We start from the raw sequence: 24164 nt of genomic DNA, 5'->3' as shown, positions 1-24164 counted from the left end.
TTTTCAAATATCTTATTATCTATGAAATATATAAAACATAAGCTAACTGTGAATATGGTGTATATTTTACTATTTGTATGACAAAAGACTGAAGTTTTCCTGCCCTAGGTTTACATTAGCATGTGCATTTTTAAAAGGCAGTAGTATGTATTATAGTGGGGAAAATATCAGTCCAGGATTTGGAAATCCTGTTTTAGCTTCAATCCTAGCTTTGTCTACTAGCCATATGATTTCTTTAAATTTTTTTCTCTTTTAAACTGGGAATAGTATGTTTCCTACCTAGTTCGTTGGGCATAAAAGGATGTTTTAAATCAAATCTATAAAAACATATGAAATATAATTTGTTTAAGTGTAGTTTCCTTAGGAATCATAAACAACTTCACTCATTAAAGGTTTGTTATCTAATGCATGGCTATCCCTCTTTTCTTCATATTGCTAAACTCTTGTAGTGTTCTTCCATTAGTGGAAAAAGGAGACAAGGAAAAAGAGAGAAGAAAACATTTCAATTTTCAAATCCATCCCTTTACTATCATACTTCAGACTACTCTGATTAAAGATTTTGAGAGTGATGACATTGAATTCAACATTTAAAATCAAGTGTGTTATGTCTCATTTGTATATTTTGCCTTCAAAAGATGCAAATTCCTTCTTTCGGCATCATGTGAAGAGTTAAGAATGCAAGGAAAGAACTGAAAAAAAACTTACTCCGTAAATGAACACTCCAGAAAAGAGACATTTTTCCTGTTGTGATTGTTATTATCATTCCAGCCCCTAGCGTACTAAGAGATTAGGAAAGTTTATGATATGAATGAATGCATAACTGAATGAATGTCTCTATATTTGCAAGAAGAAAATTCTATTCTTTTTGTATTTAATTATTAATATTTGCCACAGAGCTGGTCTTACCACAAATTTTTCTCTGTCTCCAAGTCATTGCTTTTCCCAGAATTTCTAAATTGTGAGTTGTTGCTGTTTTATCAAATATAGAATAGTCATCACTTAAATTGTTGGGCGAGTTCAGTGCTAACACTTATCTCTTCCACTTAATCTAGAGGTGAGATTTGCAGAAGCATCTTAAAGACAAGAGGGACAGGGCTTAGAGAATTTTTTTTTAAGGCACCGTTCTTGCAAAAGAGTGATGTAAGAGGTAAGGAAGCTAAGAGACAAAACTGAACAAATGAGTTTAGGGAGAAAGCTAGCCTTTTACAGAGTAAAAGGAAACAAAGTTTGAAGTACTTTCCTCCAGCCTAATGAGGGGTTTTGAAATTGAGGGTTCTTAGAGCAAACCTGGAATTAGAACAAGTTAAAGAAGTAAAGAATGTAGGGAATGAATGGAGAGGGCTTGTTTGTCTAGAGTTGGTGCCTTAATAGAAAACGGCAGGTCAGCAGCAATGGCTGCAGCTGACAAATTGGCATGTATAAGAATAGGGACATTCTTATGGGGCCAGGAAAGCAGAGTGCTAATAACAGAAGGTTTTGTTTTGGTTTTTTTTTGCACTTGTATTAATCCAAAGAAGTTATTTAAAATTATAGTTCACATTTTTTTCTCCATTTCTCAGAATTGTTTAAAGAGAGGAAAGAGAGGAAAAGGAAAGGGATAATTTATAGGATGTACCTTAGGAACTATTATTAGAAGAATAAAAAAGACTACTACTGGCAAATGTAAGTGCATTAGAAATGAAGTAATTAAAGGTTCTGTAAGAAAATGAGCAAATTAGAGCTAGCAGTCATCTATTAACCTACCGTGACTTATAACTCACATTTTACTTTTTTCTCCCAGTGCAAAGCTCCCCTATTACCGTGTATGATGTTCGCATGCAATTTTCTATTGTCGTAACCACATATATGTGGTGGTGATGGATCTTAATTTGTTCTTCTATGTGTCTCTAGTTCACCAGCTTTAATTGTAGGGCACAGTTTTTCTGTGCTTTGAAAAGTGCCCAGCATTGCTAACCTGTGTCAGCATTTGATGTCTATTTTTGTAATACAGCAGTTATCATAAGTGATAAAGATAAGCAATGAAATGCATGCCAACACTGAAGGAAAGGAAAGGACAAGGATAGATGTAGCTGGTGATCAAATGTATTTACTGTGGGAAAACTAAGATGAGATATAAATGGTGGGAAGTGGGAAGCTAAAGATATACCTAGGGAACAAAGTAGGAGAATAAGATACTTGCAAAGAGTGTGATGAATCAATTTTTAAGGAAATGAACCTAAATTCCTGATAGATGTTTAAGCATTCTATGAGCAGACAAAAACACTTGTGTTTCTAAATCTTAAAGTAAGACATGCTCACAATTTCATGAGAAATCACTATCCATTAAAATATTGAGCATGTTTGGCAATATTCTAAACACTACTTACATTATCCCATTTAAAGTACTTGTAAACTATGTGGAGTAGGAACTAATATAATCCCCATTTTACAAATGAAAAACTGATGAATGGAGATATAAAACAACTTGCTCAAAGTCACACAGGTAGTTGAGTGACGGAAGTTTCTTTCAAACACAGTTTGTGTCTGATTTTGAACACAGATTGGCTCCTGATTCAGGCACTGGTAACCACTATGCCCTCTGTGTTCTGGAGAACCATAAGGATAAAATGTTACTGTTGAAGGTGGAATTTTTATAAAGAAACTAGCAATAGTATTTAAGTACTTCTTTGGAAAGGCAGCACATGATGAGAAGCTGAGAAAGATCTTAGTGTTCTCTACTCCAGGGCTGAAGATTGTCTCTCCTGGACTTATTTCAGTGCCAAATACTGCTCAAAATTAGTGTATCAAAGTACCTCTTATTACAAGGGAGAGGATGACACACTCGTGAAAATAGAGTGGAAGAACAAAACAGAACAACTGGATGTCCGTATTTAGGTTCCTCTTTCTTTTGCTGTGTATATTTTCTAAACTGCCTCTATTTCCAGCTCAAATAAGCTCATATGAAATTATGTTTGAAGAATATGTTTCGTGTACTACTTGAGAGATGACAATGTTTCATTCTTTAAAATATTATTCCCAATAGCCCTTGCAACTCATTTGTTCCAAGCACAGAAGGAAATAATTTGAGAACAAACTAAAGTACTCCAGTGCCTCATCATTGAGGACTGAGTTGACAACAGAAAAACAAGGGATGGGGGATTGCAAGTTGCCCTGTCATTTCAGAGGGGGAATCATCTGAGAAGATGACAAATATGAGAGACTTCTGTCTTGATAACTAGTGGCATCCTTCCCTGGTAATTCTTGGCTGTTGAGCAATAAAAGACCCAATGTGGAGTTAGGAAGAAAAGACTTAATAACAAAAATAGTTTAACTTTTTTATAGCACAATGAAATTTACAAACTGCATCTGCAAATATTCTCTCTCTTGATCTTTCTCTCTGAGAAGCACACAGCTGTGCATTCTTGGAAAAGTCATGTATGCTTTCTTGAGCATCAGCTTCCTCAATTGTAAGATAGGAAAAACAATTATTCTTCTTAGGCAAGTTACTCAGTTTCCTCAATTATAAAATGGGAGAAATAGTGGGTATTAGGTTGAAACAGAGTTTTGCCGATAATCAACAGAAATGGCAATTTTATATGATTCAATCTAATACCTATCCTATAGAGTCGTAAGGATTAAATGTATCAATATACGAAAACAGAGCCTAGCTGTTAGTACACTCTCAGTGTTATTCATGTAAATATGACCTCATTTCATTCACAATAACACTGTGACAGATAATAGGGTTCTACCTTTGAATATAAATTTATGTGAAAAGCATAAATATTATTTATGGATTTATAAGGGGGGAAATGTAGCTTTACAACAAATACCCTGCAATATAATGCTTTGTTATGTGGTTTCTAGGCTGCTCATTGAATATTTTATTAGCTAGCTTGTAAATTCTTTGGGTTGTTTCTCCCTCCCATCCAAATTTGCCATCCAGGGGGTAGTTGGCTAGTTTTGTAGGTGAGGTCTCAGTAAATACTCTTGTGATTCTGTTTATCTTATAAAATGACTCGAGGCCAAAAGAATGAGTATTGCTAGGCTTGTCAATTCAAAGAGGGCTTTAAAAGCATGTCAATATATCAGGAGAAATTTTTTAATGGATTCAGATACTGCTTGATCAAAAAGAAATAAATAAAATGTAACTTATAATACATGGAGATAAATAACAGGAACCTTCAGAGATATTTGTTTGTACATTCTGTTTATTTTGTGGAAAGTTTTCATTTTGCTTTTTCTAAAATAATTTGTAAATTCCTCGTTAGACATTGTGCCTTTGAAAATATATGTGTATTATATACTAAATTGGTATATATTAAAAGAAAAATGTATTAAACTTCAAGTTATAGGATGCCAAATATTATGGAGGCAATTTTAGTAAAATAAAAATGTATATATTTTTTAATTTTTTGAGACAGGGTCTTGCTCTGTTGCCCAGGCTTGAGGGCAGTGGTGCGGTCACAACTCACTGCAGCCTCAACCTCTCCAGGCTCAGGCAATCCTCCCACCTCAGCCTCCTGAGTAGCTGGGAATACAGATGCCCACCACCACACCTGACTAATTTTTCTATTTTTTGCAGAGATGGGGTTTTACCATGTTGCCCAGACTGGTCTTGAAATTCTGGGCTCAAGGGATCCATCTGCCAAGGCCTCCCAAACTACTAGGATTACTGGGTGTGAGCCACCACGCCCAGCTGAAACAAATATATTTAAAGCTGCTTAATCTATATTTTATAAAAAGCCCCTGAGAATGAACTAGAAAAATGATATGTTTATAGTATATATTATTTTATCCTGTGAATAAATGTTACATAAAATCATATTATTATAATTACTAAAACAATGTTATTGGATTCTTTTTAAAATAATTTAAATAACAGAACCATTATTTGGCCATTCTTCTCTCTGAGAATTAGTATACTAATTCAAATTACATATATATGTATATATACATATATATGTATACGTGTATGTATGTATATACCCAGCAGCACATCAAAAAGCTTATCCACCATGATCAAGTGGGCTTCATCCCAGGGATGCAAGGCTGGTTCAATATACGCAAATCAATAAATGTAATCCAGCATGTAAACAGAACCAAAGACAAAAACCACATGATTATCTCAATAGATGCAGAAAAGGCCTTTGACAAAATTCAACAATGCTTCATGCTAAAAACTCTCAATAAATTAGGTATTGATGGGACGTATCTCAAAATAATAAGAGCTATCTATGACAAACCCACAGCCAATATCATACTGAATGGACAAAAACTGGAAGCATTCCCTTTGAAAACTGGCACAAGACAGGGATGCCCTCTCTCACCACTCCTATTCAACATAGTGTTGGAAGTTCTGGCCAGGGCAAATAGGCAGGAGAAGGAAATAAAGGGCATTCAATTAGGAAAAGAGGAAGTCAAATTGTCCCTGTTTGCAGATGACATGATTGTATATCTAGAAAACCCCATCGTCTCAGCCCAAAATCTCCTTAAGCTGATAAGCAACTTCAGCAAAGTCTCAGGATACAAAATCAATGTACAAAAATCACAAGCATTCTTATACACCAACAACAGACAAACAGAGAGCCAAATCATGAGTGAACTCCCATTCACAATTGCTTCAAAGAGAATAAAATACCTAGGAATCCAACTTACAAGGGATGTGAAGGACCTCTTCAAGGAGAACTACAAACCACTGCTCAAGGAAATAAAAGAGGATACAAACAAATGGAAGAACATTCCATGCTCATGGGTAGGAAGAATCAATATCGTGAAAATGGCCATACTGCCCAAGGTAATTTACAGATTCAATGCCATCCCCATCGAGCTACCAATGACTTTCTTCACAGAATTGGAAAAAAACTACTTCAAAGTTCATATGGAACCAAAAAAGAGCCCGCATCGCCAAGTCAATCCTAAGCCAAAAGAACAAAGCTGGAGGCATCACACTACCTGACTTCAAACTATACTATAAGGCTACAGTAACCAAAACAGCATGGTACTGGTACCAAAACAGAGATATAGATCAATGGAACAGAACAGAGCCGTCAGAAATAATGCCGCATATCTACAACTATCTGATCTTTGACAAACCTGAGAAAAACAAGCAATGGGGAAAGGATTCCCTATTTAATAAATGGTGCTGGGAAAACTGGCTAGCCATATGTAGAAAGCTGAAACTGGATCCCTTCCTTACACCTTATACAAAAATCAATTCAAGATGGATTAAAGACTTAAACGTTAGACCTAAAACCATAAAAACCCTAGAAGAAAACCTACGCATTACCATTCAGGACATAGGCATGGGCAAGCACTTCATGTCTAAAACACCAAAAGCAATGGCAACAAAAGCCAAAATTGACAAATGGGATCTCATTAAACTAAAGAGCTTCTTCTGCACAGCAAAAGAAACTACCATCAGAGTGAACAGACAACCTACAAAATGGGAGAAAATTTTCGCAACCTACTCATCTGACAAAGGGCTAATATCCAGAATCTACAATGAACTCCAACAAATTTACAAGAAAAAACAAACAACCACATCAAAAAATGGGCGAAGGACATGAACAGACACTTCTCAAAAGAAGACATTTATGCAGCCAAAAAACACATGAAAAAATGCTCACCATCACTGGCCATCAGAGAAATGCAAATCAAAACCACAGTGAGATACCATCTCACACCAGTTAGAATGGCGATCATTAAGAAGTCAGGAAACAACAGGTGCTGGAGAGGATGTGGAGAAATAGGAACACTTTTACACTGTTGGTGGGACTGTAAACTGGTTCAACCCTTGTGGAAGTCAGTGTGGCGATTCCTCAGGGATCTAGAACTAGAAATTCCATTCGACCCAGCCATCCCATTACTGGGTATATACCCAAAGGACTATAAATCATGCTGCTATAAAGACACATGCACACGTATGTTTATTGCGGCATTATTCACAATAGCAAAGACTTGGAACCAACCCAAATGTCCAACAATGATAGACTGGATTAAGAAAATGTGGCACATATACACCATGGAATACTATGCAGCCATAAAAAATGATGAGTTCTTGTCCTTTTTAGGGACATGGGTGAAATTGGAAATCATCATTCTCAGTAAACTATCGCAAGAACAAAAAACCAAACACCACATATTCTCACTCATAGGTGGGAATTGAACAATGAGAACACATGGACACAGGAAGGGGATCATCACACTCTGGGGACTGTTGTGGGGTGGGGGGAGGGGGGAGGGATAGCACTGGGAGATATACCTAATGCTAGATGACGAGTTAGTGGGTGCAGTGCACCAGCATGGCACATGTATACATATGTAACTAACCTGCACATTGTGCACATGTACCCTAAAACCTAAAGTATAATAATAATAAATAAAAAATAAATAAATAAATAAATAAATAAATGAATAATAAAAATAAAAAAATAAAATAAAATAATTTAAATAACACAACCATTATTTTGGCCATTCTTCTCTCTGAGAATTAGTATACTAATTCAAATTATATATATGTATATATACATATATATGTATATGTGTATGTATGTATATATACATATATGTATATGTGTATGTATGTATATATACATACATATGTATATGTGTATGTATGTATATATACATACATATGTATATGTGTATGTATATATACATACATATGTATATGTGTATGTATATATACATATATATGTAGGTGTGAATATATGTATATGTGTATATATATACGTACATACATGTATATATATACATATATGTACATGTATATATCTCTGGTGGGGCCTTGGAGAACCTTTATGTCTAGCTCAGAGATTGTAAATACACCAATAGGCACTCTGTATCTAGCTCAAGGTTTGTAAACACACCAATCAGCACCCTGTGTCTAGCTCACGGTTTGTGAGCGCACCAATCGACACTCTGTATCTAGCTGCTCTTATGGGGCCTTGGAGAACCTGTGTGTCAAAACTCTGTATCTAACTAATCTGATGGGGACAAGGAAAACTTTTGTATCTAGCTCAGGGATTGTAAATGCACCAATCAGCGCCCTGTCAAAACAGGCCACTCGGCTCTGCCAATCAGCAGGATGTGGGTGGGGCCAGATAAGAGAATAAAAGCAGGCTGCCCGAGGCAACATTGGCAACCCACTCAGGTCCCCTTCCACACTGTGGAAGCTTTGTTCTTTCGCTCTTTGCAATAAATCTTGCTACTGCTCACTCTTTGGGTCCACACTGCTTTTATGATCTGTAACACTCATCGCGAAGGTCTGCAGCTTCACTCCTGAAGCCAGCGAGACCATGAGCCCACCGGGAGGAACGAACAACTCCAGATGCGCCACCTTAAGAGCTGTAACACTCACCGCGAAGGTCTGTAGCTTCACTCCTGAGCCAGCGAGACTACGAACCCACCAGAAGGAGGACACTCCGAACACACCCGAACATCAGAAGGAACAAACTCCAGACGCGCCACCTTAAGAGCTGTAACACTCACCGCGAGGGTCCACGGCTTCATTCTTGAAGTCAGTGAGACCAAGAACCCACCAATTCTGGACACATATATACATATATATATATGTGTATATATATATATATATTTTTTTTTTTGAGACGGAGTCTTGCTCTGTCGCCCAGGCTGGAGTGCAATGGCGTGATCTCGGCTCACTGCAACCTCCGCCTCCCAGGTTCAAGCGATTCTCCTGTCTCAGCCTCCCAAGTAGCTGGGATTACAGGCGCATGCTGCCATGCTCAGCTAATTGTTTGTATTTTTAGTAGAGACGGGGTTTCATCATGTCCCCCAGGCTGGTCTCAAACTCCTGACCTCAGGTGACCCACCAGCCTCAGCCTCCCAAAGTGCTAGGATTACAGGTGTGAGCCACCATGCCCGGCCTCAAATTATATTTTAAATATTATTTATTTGAAAATGATAATATAGGATGTATTCAACAGAGTCCTTTATTTGACTGAAAAATAATTTTTCCTTTAATGTTTGTGTGTGTGTGTGTATGTGCATGTAAGAGACAGAGAGAGAGAAGGAGAGAGAGACAAAGTATGTGTAGAAACACGTAAGACTGGTAGTTTTCTTTTTATTGGATTTTTTCATTTAATTCTGGAAATCTTATTTCTAAATGCTGACTTTAGACAAAAGCTGAGATTATCCTCATTTTACCAAAAAGAAGACTAGGTGTAAGAAAGTAGGAGTAGCTTGCCCAAAATTACATAACAAGAACTAGGAAGACTTTAAGCCAGGTTTCAAAATTCCTTGTTCAGTACTCTTTCTTTTACAGATGGATGCTACTAACTTCTGCTTACAAATCTATCCTAGAATTTAACTGCTTTCACATTCTTACTTTTCTATTCTTTTAACTAATAGTATCAATTCTTTATATTATAATGGTATCATTGGAACAGGTAGACATCTAATAAGCTAAGGACTAAAATGGTCAATTTTTGTTTGAAAATAATAGAAGAGACGGGCGCGGTGGCTCACTCCTGTAATCCCAGCATTTTAGGAGGCCAAGATGGGCAGATCACCAGGTCAAGAGATCGAGACCATCCTGGCCAATATGGTGAAATCCCGTCTCTACTAAAAATACAAAAATTAGTTGGGCACGGGCCTATAATCCCAGCTACTCGGGAGGCTGAGGCAGGATAGTTGCTTGTACCTGAGGTTGCAGTGAGCTGAGATCGCACCACTGCACTCCAGCCTGGCAATAGAGGGAGACTCCATCTCAAAAAAAATAAATAAATAAAAAAGAAAGAAAGAAAAAAGAAAACAATAGAAGAGTTTTAGACCATATCTGCAATTTAAATTATTTAAATAGAGTCACTATTTGAGGGAGTTAGTGAAACATATTTATCTGAAAAGTGGTTAATGAATGATAATTTTTTTGTCTCTCAGTCTCTTATTTCTCATTCATTCCTTTTTTTGTTTTTTGGGTTTTTTGAGATGAAGTCTCACTCTGTCACCCAGGCTGGGGTGCAGTGGCATGATCTCGGCTCAGTGCAACCTCCACCTCCCGGGTTCAAACGATCTTCCTGCCTCAGCCTCCCAAGTAACTGGGATTACAGGTGTGTGCCACCACGCCTGGCTAATTTTTGTCTTTTTAGTAGAGATGGGGTTTCACCATGTTGGCCAGGCTGATCTTGAACTCCTGACCTCAGGTGATCCACCCGCCTTGGCCTCCCAAAGTGCTGAGATTATAGGGGTGAGCCATTGTGCCCGGCCTCATTCTTATTCTAGGACATTTGGATTCTTCCAGCATACTGTTTGAAGTAGAACAGCTACAATGAAAATATTTTTTAAAATAAAAATAGATTTTAAAATTATGAAGATAATGTAATGCACATGGAAAATCCAATCAATATAAAACATTTTCTTTTTTACCTTAAAAATTCCACTCAAACTGTTACCTCAACTCTTTCTTTCCCTTCTACCTTCCCCAATTTACCATTTTGATTGCTATCTTTCCAGACCTTACAAAATGATATAGACAGTTAAGAGTTTGCTACATATTTGACCCAAACATATGAAAGAAAAGCAGCAAACAAATATGAGAAGAATATATTTCTCATCATAAGAGACGCTTACCAAATAAATGATAAACTGATGACATGAAAAACTAAACTAACCATTGAAGACAGCACATCTACCATTACTTCTCCTTGTTCATGTTCTGTTCTCTCATTTTTCTTCATTTTCCTTCCCAGTACCATTAATAACCTGGCATACCACATATTGCTATTGCTTGTTGATTGTCTTTTTTCCTGTTACTAGATGGTAAGCTCCATCAGAACAGGAACTTTGAGAGATTTTTATTTTCTTGAACAGTGCCTGGAATATATTGATGTATTATAAATGTTTGTTAAATGAATACATAAACTAGAAATTGGATGCTTTCAGAATACAATTTTATGATTAATTGAATAAAACTATGTTTGTTGAAAAGATTTCTAAAATGTCTGTAGTTAGCACAGCAATATTTCAATAGTGAGTTTCATAGTCTTTTTTAGGTTCATAATTTTGAATGTCATTTCTCATTATATAAGGTAATATATAAGTATGGGAATTAGAGTAAAATTCATACTGACTTCATGACTGACCCTGTTTTGAATAAATCTTCAGTCTGAATGTAGTTGCTTATAATTGGCCAATTTCCCTGAGAAACAAGCCAGTAAGTAAAATATATTGATTAATTGAGAACTGCAGTTAATTGGGTTTTTACTAAAATTTATTATATTGGCACAGAGTAGGCACTCAATAAATATTTGTCAAATATGTGAAGTCTAGTTAGAATTTTTTTAGTTTCTCAAATAAAAAGAAAAATTTTCAATTAAATATGTGATATGCAATAGCATTAGAATCTACATAGCAGACAAGCTTTTTCAAAAGTATCTCAATTTCTTCTCATTCTCTTCTTTTTCTATCTTTCTGTTCACCTAACCTATTAGCTGGGACAAGTAAGGTGGAAATCTCTAGGTGATGTGTGAACAGAGAGCCTCAGTAGCCTAAACAGTGTCGGAGCTCAAATAGGCTGAGCAGAGCATCTGAATGGGAAGGGTCAGATGCTTAACAGCAATAGGATATTGGTTACAGGTAGGATGGTTGATCAAAAAGTAAACATATTAAAAATAACAGGAGACAGATGTTTCATTGTCAGACAAGTTGTTACAAATATTAAGAGAGAGAAACTATGGCTGGGCCAGATGGCTCACGCCTGTAATCCCAGCACTTTGGGAGGCCGATGGGGCTGGATCACAAGGTCAGGATTTCAAGACCAGCCTGGCCAAGATGGTGAAACCCCGTCTCTACTAAAAATACAAAAAATTAGCCAGGCGTGAGGGCAGGTGCCTGTAGTCCCAGCTACTTGGGAGGCTGAGGCAGAGAATTGCTTGAACTCAGGAGGTGGAGGTGGCAGTGAGCCAAGATGGTGCCACTGCACTCTAGCCTGGGCAACAGAGCAAGACTCCATTTCAAAAAAAAAAAAAAAAAAAAACAAAGAGAGACAGAAACTACATTGGACCCTGTGGTGCTGGTTTGGAAATGGAGGAAGCAGTGTTTCATAGATATAGATATATATGGAAATAAATATCAGTGTAATATGTGGATGGATAGATAGATAAATGGATTTTTATATGCATATATCGCCTTAGTTCTGGATCCTGAGAACAATGACAGCCCCAAAACAATGGGCACACCTACATCCCAGATCTTGGTTTCTCAATAACATTCTCATCTAAAAGAAATTAAGACTCCTTAGAGAAATAGCTGATTCCAGGGCTGGGGCATGAAAAATACAAAATGAGCCTGGAATATGCTGAAATATGGAAGTATTAAAACAATGCCAGGGACATGTCAAAGAAAGATGTCAGACAGAAGAGGATCATACTGACCATATCTGGGACAATTTGAGAATCAAAGTGAGTAATAATAGTAACAGCAGATTATAATCTATTGGGTAAAAGGAATATCCATGAGTCCACTCTGACATATATAAATAAATAAATAGAAAGTTACTCTACTTCCCTGCAGTATACCTATAAAAAGGAGGAAAAGAGCAATTATACAGTCATCACCTTAATCATGAGATCAGTATTCACATCATGAGTAATGTGCCACCTGATAGGCTGCTATGAAATGAACATAGCATCACTTTTGTGATTTTTCTGCCAAAGAGAGGAAACCTGAATCTGATAATGAGAAAACAAAAGAGAAACGTAAACAAGGAGCATCTTACAAAACAAACTAACTCACAATCTTCAAAACTGTCAAATTCATGAAAGCCATGGTAAAACTAAGGAAATTTTTCAGATCGAAAGACTGAAATTGCATAATAATTAAATTTAATGCTTGATTGTGGACTGGATCATTTTGTTATAAAAGACATTATTAAGATAAGTGGCAAAATTTGAAGGGGATCTGAGGATTATAGTGATGTATCAGTATTAACTTTCTGATTTCAGTGGTTGTATTTCAGTTATAAAGGAAAATATCCTTGTTTGTTTGAAAAAATCTGTTAAAGTATTTGGGAATAATAAGTATCATATCATGTTGACAAGTTACTCTCAAATAATTCTGAAAAAATGTTATTTGTCATTACAACAGTTTTGTGATTTAAGATTGTTTCAAAATAAGAAAATAATAAAATTTTATTCAAATTCAACATCTTCCATTATGTGTTGTCATAATCCCGGAATAGTTTTCAGGTTAGTTTAGTGAAAAGTCTTTTACATGTTATAAAGTTTTACAATACAGTTTGCTATGGTCTGAATGTTTATGTTCCCCCCCAAATTCATATGTTACAGTCTTTATCTTAGATGTGATGGTTAAGAGGTGAGGCCTTTGGGAGGTGATTAGGTCATAAGGGTGGAGCCTTAATGAAAGGGCTTAGTGGCCTTATAAAGAGAGAGATCCCACGCCCCTTCCACCATGTGACATTAAAGTGAGAAGGAAACTATCTCTGTGAGGAAGTCCAAGCGGAAGGGCCCTTGCCAGACATTGAATGTGCAGGCAATTGATCTTGGATTTTCCTGCCTCCAGAACTTTGAAAAATACGTTTCTCTTGTGTATAAGTCACCCATTTGATGACATTTTGTTATAGCAGCCCAAATAGATTAAGACACATTTTGAGGTGTAGAAAGCAGAGGGCTCTCTCCATCTCCACTCTTTAAAACTACAGCATTATAATAATTAAAGAAAAAGGCAGTATACTTTTGTTTCATTTCCAATGAAAACAATTATGATCTCTTAGACATTTGGTACTGATAGTTATAGTAATGTTTTTCTGTTTCTTTCCTCCTTTTTTTTAAAACAAGAGTCTCACAGAGTGCAGTGGCATGATCACGGCTCACTGCAGCCTCGACCTTCCTGGGCTCAGGTGATCCTCCCACCTTAGCCTCCTGAGTAGCTGGGACTACAGGTCCTCGCCACCATACCTGGCTAATTTTTGTAGACACAGGATTTTGCCATGTTGCTGGGATACAGCCATTTGCCACTGTGCCCAGTTGGTTTTCTGTTTTCTTTTGTCTTACATTAAAGGCCTTTTAATATACTTCCTTTAGTATGAAGAAGCCAAATAGCTACAGTAGGTATTAAAATAGCCACAAATATTATTTAAACCAAAAATGATACTTCCCTAGAGAAAGAAAATTTAGTAGAAATAATATGTGGACAGGTAAAATTTTTATATTACTTACATTGCTATAATACAACTATTTTAAAAGAGCACAGCAAATAATAGATTACATTGTTTCCTAGCTGTGTAAACTTGTAGTGAATTCCAACAAGAACAGGCTATGCAGGCCATACATGAGGAATGTGCTAGAATGGTAGTGAAGACATCGCTGTATCTATTCATGTTATCAATATCTAGGTGTGTGTATTAGTCCAATTTCATGCTGCTGATAAAGACATACCTGAGACTGGGCAATTTACAAAAGAAAGAGGTTTAATTGGACTCACAGTTCCACATGGCTGGGGAGGCCTCACAGTCATGGCAGAAGGCAAGGAGGAGCAAGTCACATCTTAATGTGGATGGTGGCAGGCAAGAGAGAGCTTGTGCAGAGAAACTCCCGTTTTTAAAACCAACAGATCTTGAGAGACCCATTCACTATCATGAGAATAGCATGGGAAATACCTGCCCCCATGATTCAGTCATCTCCCACCAGGTCCCTCCCACAACACGTGGGAATTATGGAAGCTACAAGATGAGATTTGGGTGGAGACACAGAGCCAAACCATATCAGTGTGTAACAAACCCAGGTAAAATTAGAGAATCAAGTAAATTTATGGAGTAGGGTTGAATATACTATCAAAGATTTATTTGCCCAAAAGTATATTGATATGTTTGAGAAAATAGAATAATTTTCTTTAAAGCAAAATACAAAAGTACATAATTTCAGAAATTATGATATTAGAATATCCAGTTTGTCAATATGGAATTTAAATATTAAAAATTTAGATTAGAATGTAAGCTCATGAAGTGGAATAAACAAATATTCTATTTGGTTTTGATCTGTTTTTTAGTTGATCAGTCAAGTAATAATTTCCATCATATCAAACACTTCAAATACCTGGAAGGTTGTCATTATTACTCCTAATACCAGCAAGGAATCCCAGAAGCTGAATGTCTTTCCCTAAAGGCAAATGTTTAAAGGAGACTATCTTTTGAATATATGATGGTGCATGTTTTGGGGGAATATTCTTTAGTCTATTGGGAGAATGAGTTATGGTCTAAGGGATTTGGAGTGTCACTGGAGAGAAGACAAGGGGAGTGGGGTCCTTCATAGAAAATATTTTATCCCATGACTACACATCTGCCAGCCAGCAGGTACTTCCTCCTGATCTGTCATGGTGGTGTGCTGATAGAAACTAAAAAATGACAATAAGACTTCTTGGACTTAATAGACTCCCTCCCTCCCTTCCTCCCTCCCTCCTTTGGATTTCATAGATTCCCTCCCTCCCTCCCTTCCTTCCTCTCTTTCTTTCTTTTTTTCTTTCTTTCAATAACACAGTGCAGTAGGTTCAAAATCCAACTTTCTTGCTTTGTAGCTTTGGAAACCTAGACATCCTAATTTCTTTGTGCCTCTTTTTTTAATATATAAAATGAGGGTAATAATAACACCCAAATTATTATGAGCATTAAATGAGACAACGCGTGAGCCACCATGCCCAGCTTTTTTATTTTCTCCTCCTCCTTGTCCTCCCCCTCCTCCTCCTCCCCCTTCTCCCCTCCCCCCTCCCCTTTCCTTCCTTCTTTCCTTCCTTTCTTTCTTCCCTCCCTCCCTCTCTCTTTCTTTCTTTCCTTCTTTCTTTCTTTCCTCCTTTCTCTCTTTCTTTTCTTTCTCCCTTTCTTTTCTTTCTCTCTATTCTTTCTTTCTTCCTTTCCTTTCCCTTCCTTCCTTCCTTTCCTTCCTTCCTTCCTCTCTCTTTCTTTCTTTTTTTCTTTCTTTCAATAACACAGTATAGTAAGTTCAACATCCAACTTTCTTGCTTTGTAGCTTTGGAAACTTAGACATACTAATTTCTTTGTGTCTCTTTTTCTTCATATATAAAATGGGGGTAATAATAACACCCAAATTATTATGAGCATTTAATGAGACAACGCGTGTTAATTGCTTAAATTTGTACCTGAGAGATAGGAAACACGAATTGCTAGCCATTGTTATAATTATTGGAGATAAGGAACAAAGGTGAAAATATCAAGCAAAAATGGAAGCTACACTAAGAAATTTGTGACTTCTTAGAACACATTGTGATGATTCTCTGAATAAATATGTTTACTGGTACATACCCAACACAATATTAGAATATTAGGGCACACAAGTTCTCTTTTAAAATAGATTTAAACATATATATATGTGTTTATATATATATATATTTAAAGATATATATATATAGATTTAAAAATATATATATTTAAATACATATATGAAGATATATGTATATACATATATCTTCATACATGGGGGTGATAATTGTAGTATTTGTCACAGCAATGGAATGAAGACTTCATTATAAAAATTATTTAGCAATTTGCCTGGCACTACTAATAAGCACTCAAAGCACTAGTTTGCTACTATTGCTAATTATCATTCTCATTATTATATATGTGAGAGATACATATAAGGGCATAATTATAATTTTATACTATGATAAGAACAGAAGAGTTAACATTTCAAGTCTTTTAAAGAATGAATACAGTTTTTCCAGATGGAGAAGAGGGAAAGAGCATTCATGGATTCCCCATGTGTTTTACCTAAACTTGACTCGTTTTCAAAAAGTCACTGAGACCACAATTATTTTACTGAGAAACTGCTTTTGAATTGACCATGTCCACACAAACTAATCAATCAACAGATAACTGAGCACCAAATCTATGAAATATGCAGAGAAAGTGTAGACAGGTTCCCAGCTGGTTTTCCTATTCTACATTCTCTCTTCTTTAGCATACTTTTCATGAGGTCGACACAGTAATCTCCCTAAAGTGCAGTTTTCATCATGCTATAACTGCTAGAGGACATAGAGTGGTTTTTGAATGCCTGCTGTATCAAGCCCAAACGACTCTATCTAGCTTCAAGGATCCTCAACAGTCTTGCATTTCACAGTATGGCATCAGCACCAACATCACCAGGGAAGTTGTTAGAAATAAATAATCTCACACCTCAATCCGCACCTATTAAATTAGGTTCTTCATTTTAACAAGGTTCCCAGGTATGCACAATCGAGTTTAAGAAACATTTCTTTACAATATCCTTTAATCTAAACAAAATCACTAATCCATATACAACCCAGTCTTATCAAGAAGAATTAAATCTTTTCATTAATATCTCTGCATCCAAAGCAACCCCTTTGCTCATGCTCTTAACTCCACTGGAAATATCTTATTTCCTTCACATCTACTATCTAACTCTCATCCATTCTTGAAGACCAGTGAAAAGTCTCATATCTTCCATGAAACTAAGACCATTTCAAAGTACATTAATCTTGTTGAATATTTCTTGCACTTAGGACAACACCAATTCCATTCTTCTTTTATCATTCATTCATTCATTATTCATTGAATATGCATTTTCTTAATGCTTATGATTATTTACCTGACATTGTTGCATTGGCCACAATAAAACAAGAATTCAAGACTTTCCCTACTCTGTCAGTTCCCAATGAGGGATATCATGGTTCAGTAGAGATGTCTTAAGTTTCATAGGCAAGAGGTACAAGTGGGTAGATGTGAGGGTGCAGGACCATATTGCATAAAGCCACATAATTTGTGCTTTTTTGTTAAAACTACTTAATGGAAAAATACTGTTAAAATATATTAAAACCTTTTGTAGTTTGAAACAGATGAACTACTTTAACTGTTAGGGACATGACAAAGAGATGTTGTGTTTTGTTTCATGTTAATTTTCCCTCCTATAGATAATTGTGATTTTTTTATAGGCCAGCAATATGTCTTTCTCCATTCATTCAACAAATAACAGAATTTTAAAATAGCTCCTATTTGTCCTTTTCTGACTCCTTAAATTTTAGACATGATAGGCACTAAATAAATACTTGTTGATTGAAGACACTCTTTGATCTCAAGTTGGGGACTAGGTTTACACACGTGGAACAACCATTTCAGAAATGCAGCCACCCTTTCCTCCTACTGTTATTCATGACATAAGGAAACGTTCATGAAGTTGTAGTGACACTTTGGTTTACTAGGAGTGTCTTTTGGATCAAAAAGTTCCTCCAGGGTGCCATGGAAGTTTCTGTTTCTCTGCAGCTAATGTTTGCTATCACCAGAGACTGTGTTGGAGTACAGCCAACCAAATGGAATTGGCTAGTAAAAGCTTTTGTGGGTGAGCATTTGGAAACAAGCTTCATGACCATTTGCTAGCGAAACCTCAGCAGGAGGAATTTTAACCAACCTAAGTTAATGTGAAGGTTTGATTTGAAAGGGTCTGGAGGGGCAGGGGAAATAAAATACTTAATGAAGTATGTAACATCCCATATTTTTTAATAGTAAAAATAAAAGTGTTAAAGCAAACTAAATGTGGCCTGAGCAGGACCCTGTACTTCTATATTTGAGTCCTTGTGGATGAATTGTAACCTAGATTAATAATCAAACAAAATTGAAAACCTAACTTAGGAGTATGAGCCTGTAACAATAACTGAGTCTTGGCCAATCACAGTGGCCAAATTTCAGCCACTCATAGACTGCTAAGTGTTCAAACTGTGTTCAAATAAGGTAAACACCAAACTGTAATCAGTCCAGCTGTTTCTGTACCTCACTGCCAATTTCTGTACATCATTTCCCTTTTTGGTCTATAAATCTTCTTCCATCACGTGGCTACACTGGAGTCTCTGTGAATCTGCTGTGAATCTAGGGGCTGCCCAAATCACGAATCATTCATTGCTCAATTAAACTACTTTAAAGTTAATTCGGCTGAAGTTTTTATTTTATCAAAAGTTAGCTTTTCTTGTTGCAAAACTACTCACCAGCTCTTTAGGTAGAAACAGATGTTTAGGCAGATAGCCAGTCTTTGAAAGGGCGCAAGCTCCAAGCGGCGGCACTGGAGTACAGTAAGATTAGATACTGTGCAAGACCGTCAGTGAGCCCCTTGGTTCCTTCAGTGTGATCCAGGAGTGGAGTCACACAAGGAAACTTCAAAACCAAACTAAGTAAAAACATGATTTCCAAGGAACATAAACTAGAACTTTACAAGATCTAATGTTACATGAAAAATGCACATTACTTTGATTCAAGAATCAGCAATTACTTTATATTTATAACCTTCAAATTGGTTACAACGTTCCTTTATCTTATTCAGCATTCTTGCTGAAGATGAGCTTTCCCACATGAAGTGCAATTTTGTCTTCAACTTTTAATTCCTCTGGATACAGAAGAAAAGCTCTGGGCCCTTAATTGAGCAATTATTATTTCTTAAGTGAACCTAGAGTTTGAGGATGGTGCCAAAATCTTCCTTTCATCCAGAGAACAAGTCTAACATAAGCAGCAGCATAAGTGTTGTCTGGCGGCACCCCAGTTTTAGGTACAAGAGCCAAGTCAAGACTGAAAGGGGAACTCATTCCTCACCTCTGCTCACTCCCTGGCATCTCCTGAGGTTCTTGAATGAATGCCAATTAGGGCCGATTTATATGTCTCCTTGGAGGTTTTAGATAACTTCACTAAGACCTGTTTGTTTTTCTCATTTAGTCTGTTTCTCCAGAGTAGGATTTGCCAACTTGCTGCTGAATATGCTGTTTGCAGTTCATTGCTAGGTTTCCATACTAACATAAAGCATTGGTATTTGAAAAATTCATTAAGAAGTGGCTCACCTTAATTCCTAGATCTAAATCTGTGGCGTGGTTCTATCACCTTTTCTACAATGTTGTCTCAGAATTTAAGAATGGAAAATAAAGAGTTCGTATGCTAACATTTCATGGAATATGCCTACACAAAGGAATTGCTGCTTCATGGCTTATGCCATTGTTTAAGCTATTCTAATTGTTTTCAAGTTTTAAATACAGAGCTGGAATCCAATTCTCAGGAACTCCTACCATTTGTCTTAGTTTTCTAAGATATTTACTGTCTCCATTACATAAAAAGACCTTCAAATATTTGAAGATAGGTTCCATGCTTCCTTTATATGTATATATATTTTTAATTAAACTTCTCTTATTCCTTCCGCTACTCCTAAGGTTACAGGGCTTCCAAACTGTATCATTAATGAGATGTTAGCTTTTCAATAACCACATTTTGAATACAGTCTGCTAAAACTGACCTCAATTATAGTTAAAAATATATAAGACCTGCACTTTAAATATAATCTTTTCAAGGTTTGATTAGATTTTGATTGCTGTAATTAACCATCTGTAATACATAAGACATAATCTAGAATTTGCTCTTTACACATCAGAGTGATAAATCCAGCTACAGAAAGCATCTTTTTGGTTGCCTCTTAATGAAAATATTACTAGACACTACCAAGTGGTGATTGAAAAAACATGCTGAAATATTACTGTCAGATACTGGAGTAAAACTTCTCACCAGAGAACTATCATAACTTCAGGATAAAAATGATTGCTATCTAAATACAAATTTTAGCAGCCATTAAAACTGTTAGAAAGACCTTAGATGACTTTGCTTCTTAGAGTTTAAAACATTTTTACTACACAGTATCAAATTAAAATTGAGTTACTACTTGCAAAATTCAAAACATTTATGAAAGTATAATTAACTAACATTTTAAATCAGAATTCAGGACAGTTTGAATGTTCCTTTTATGCCCAGAAAAGTTTTTTCTGGTCTTTTACCAAATACTAAAGTGATGATTTGTCCAACAATGTAGATGTTTAATATTCACCAAAGTGTCATCAACAACTTAACACATCATGCTTTTACTTCTCATTAAAACTGCTGTATTACTGAAGCTTGACCAAATTTCGTTCATGCTTGGACATCTGTTTAAGTATAATATTCTACACTTTTCCTCGTCTATCAGATTTTGCTTTATCTTTATTTTCCTTCCTTCTCTGACCTGTATTCAAGAAATAGAAAATGGCTCTTTGATGTGCCAGTTCCAAGTATGTTCAGATAAAAGGTAAATAATTCAATAGACTTGTTGATGAGAATTGACATTTGAACACTGGGGGTTGTTTCCTTTACTTATGCACTCTCTTAGTGAGGATAGGGGACCCAAGGTAGTGACTGGCTGGAGTGAGTTTCAAATTGGTGAAAAACTTCTAAAAAAAGAAAAGGTAGAGAAAAGAGCAAAAAAAAATTCTTTTTTAAATCAATGAAGTAGGAAAGTCCAAACATATATTCTTATCAAGTCTTATACTTGTCCAATAGTTACAAGCCTCTCTGAAAACATTTATATGTGTGGGTGGAGGCAAGTTGCCCATTAAATTGTAAGAGGTGTTATCAGATTCATCAGGACTTGGTTGTAAATTTGACTACACAGTTTGGCTCATAGAGAAATGAGGAGGAAATATCTGATTAAAGTGTGCATAGCTGCTGAGGCAACTGAATGTTGCCATAGCAATTGAGATGAAATGTGCAAGAAGTGAGATAATTAAATCTAACCCCTTTAGTAGTTTTGACAGTCAACGCACTGCCAATAGAAAAAGTTATCTACAGTATTAAGATAAAACACATTCCTCATGGAATGTCTCCTTACTAGTATTTTGTTTCTTTTCTAAATACATTGCTTTAGGTGTCTAATTTGAATGTTCTCTTTTAATAATCAAATACAGTTTTGACCTTGGTCTGCCTAGACTTTCTGCTGGTTTATTATATCATGGGGACAGACATCTATAAAAAAATCAATGTTTTCCCTCTAGTTCTTAAAAAAAGTATACTAAAGCCAAAGCTGTCACATTTGAACGTAGAATTCAATAATATCTAGAACGTGCTGCCCTCTTCAGGAGCTGGTGCTTAAAAATACTTTTTTTTTTTAGCAGATTGATATGAGTTATAATATCAAAATTGTATTGATAATTCTTTAGAAATAAATTCTATGTAAAATAAAGTATTTCTGTGTTTAAAATTTTTTACATTAAGAGCTTGCATTAAAAATCAATACATATAAAATTTTGAAAGGAATTATTATCATTTATAATTAAATACAAACTAATAATTTCCTTAAACTTTTGTCATAGGGAGAATTCCTGAATCATTACAGAATTTGACTTCCATATTTAGTATTCAAATTTTTAAAAGAAAAATTGTCTAAAAAAGAAGGTATTTTCTATGTGAAAATCTAAGTAGGACATCCTTCAAATCCCAATTTTATTCTTCAACAACAAAAACAACAACAAAAACCAACTTTTTAATTTGGGAACATTAGGGTTTATAGTTTGAAATTTTAGCTAGTTTTCATTTACAGAAACAATATCTTTCTTGGGAATAATGATTCCAAAGATATCTTAACAAATCATAATGTTTATTCAAAATTACTTCACTAGAAAAAATTTCTAAAGGTCTGAAATATCACTATTGAGAAAATTCAAGCAAATCTCCTTCATATATATCTATTAAAATGTCCTTAGCCATTATATAGTTTTAACAGAGAGATATGATCTCAGTGTATTTTTCTCCAAATTAGGTTTATTATACTTTAAAGAACTGATCAATATTAATAGCATTAATTATCAGGATGTAAGAAAAGCATATTTTCCCTTAAAGAGTTTTAGGTATAGCTGTCTCATCTCTATCAATAAAAACTTCAAATGAGCTAAAGGGCTGAGTAAAAAAAAAATATATTGACAATGTTCTCCTAATTCTACAATATTTCTTTTGTGGAAAATAAAATAGTTTATTCCTGTATTTGAAAGTACTTATCAAAACAAGTGCTTAATCTTATGGTAGCTCTGTCCATAGTCATATAATATATGTTCAAGAATTCTTAGAGCACTGATTTGTGTTTTCTGCTATAGATTTACTTTATTTTTGTTTTGCTGCTGGTGTATTACATTTGGCAGTTAGGATCCCTGTGGATGGAGGTATAATAAATAATAATATTTTCTTTACTTTCCAGGGTATTTATGGCACAATGAAAAATTTCATCTTTCCCAGAATGGTAAGTAAAGAGTTCTTTTTGTATTTGATAGTACTGTACACAAACAAGAAAAGGCGAATTGTTATAATAAAATTGGAGTATCATTTACCAAATGTATTGAGTCATCTGATAATTATAATGTAGTTTATACTTTTGCAAATAAATGGATGCTGTATTCAAATTCTATAATTATTCCAAAATTTTCACCAAATATACTACAGTATTTTTACAGGAAATACAAGGTTTTGCTTTCTCTGTTGGATTGCAGTTGAACATAGTATATCCAACATTTTGTTTTCTGGGGTAATTTATTTTAAAATATACACAGATATAGAAATAAATGTGGTTTACATTCCACGAGCAGAAAAAGAAAGCATTATCTGTGATACAAATTCAGAGTTGGTAAGAGTCCTTTGGAATTGTTACTGTTACATAAAAACTGATTGTAATTTATGTTTGACCGGGGCTTTGCAGCATCTGTGAATTTTAAAATATTTATTTTCTAAAAGTATATATCATAACTTCTAGGCAAGCTAGCCACTATATGATTTTGGTTAAACATATAGTTTCGTTGTCTTTATATTTTTATGACTTAAACAGGAAATATTTAGTTTTAGTCTTTATCATAACCTCTTTACAATTCAAATACTAAAAGTTAATCTTATTATATGGGAAAGGTCAGTGTAAAATGATATTTCCTAGGAAGTTATTACTGTCTCTTATGATGCTCTTTTACTTTTCCAGTGGTTTAAGAGTATTCCCTATAAAAAGAAGGAATTTCTCATTGTAGAAAAAAAAATCACTTTGATATCAAAGTGTTAGGTTAAGTGAAAAAGCAGGGTACAGAACTACATACATTACATGTTGTGTGCATGTGCGCTTATATAGACAGAGGAGAGAGACTTGGCAGTATATCTTGGGCTTAGAAAAAAGACAAAAAAGGCCAGGCGCAGTGGCTCATGCCTGTAATCCCAGCACTTTGGGAGGCCGAGGCAGGCGGATCACGAGGTCAGGAGATCGAGACCATCCTGGCTAACATGGTGAAACCCCGTCTCTACTAAAAATACAGAAAACTAGCTAGGCCTGGTGGCGAGCCCCTGTAGTCCCAGCTGCTCAGGAGGCTGAGGCAGGAGAATGGCG

General features: G+C 35.5%; 1 protein-coding gene across 7 annotated transcripts in view; it reads left to right on the top strand.

Annotated features, from left to right (window-relative positions):
* Window positions 1–24164, top strand: part of ADGRL2 (adhesion G protein-coupled receptor L2) — a 577862-nt gene that overhangs the window by 323937 nt on the left and 229761 nt on the right. For all 7 annotated transcript variants that reach the window (XM_054532529.2, XM_063711500.1, XM_063711525.1 and 4 more), the window contains one exon: window positions 23004–23045. The gene's annotated coding sequence lies outside the window, so the exon portion shown is untranslated. The remainder of the gene's footprint in view (window positions 1–23003; window positions 23046–24164) is intronic.

The sequence above is a fragment of the Pongo abelii genome, chromosome 1, assembly GCF_028885655.2.
Source record: "Pongo abelii isolate AG06213 chromosome 1, NHGRI_mPonAbe1-v2.0_pri, whole genome shotgun sequence".
In the NCBI taxonomy this organism is placed as follows: domain Eukaryota; kingdom Metazoa; phylum Chordata; class Mammalia; order Primates; family Hominidae; genus Pongo; species Pongo abelii.
The sequence above is the reverse complement of the archived record's forward strand: the minus strand, read 5'-3'. Positions and strand labels throughout refer to the sequence as shown.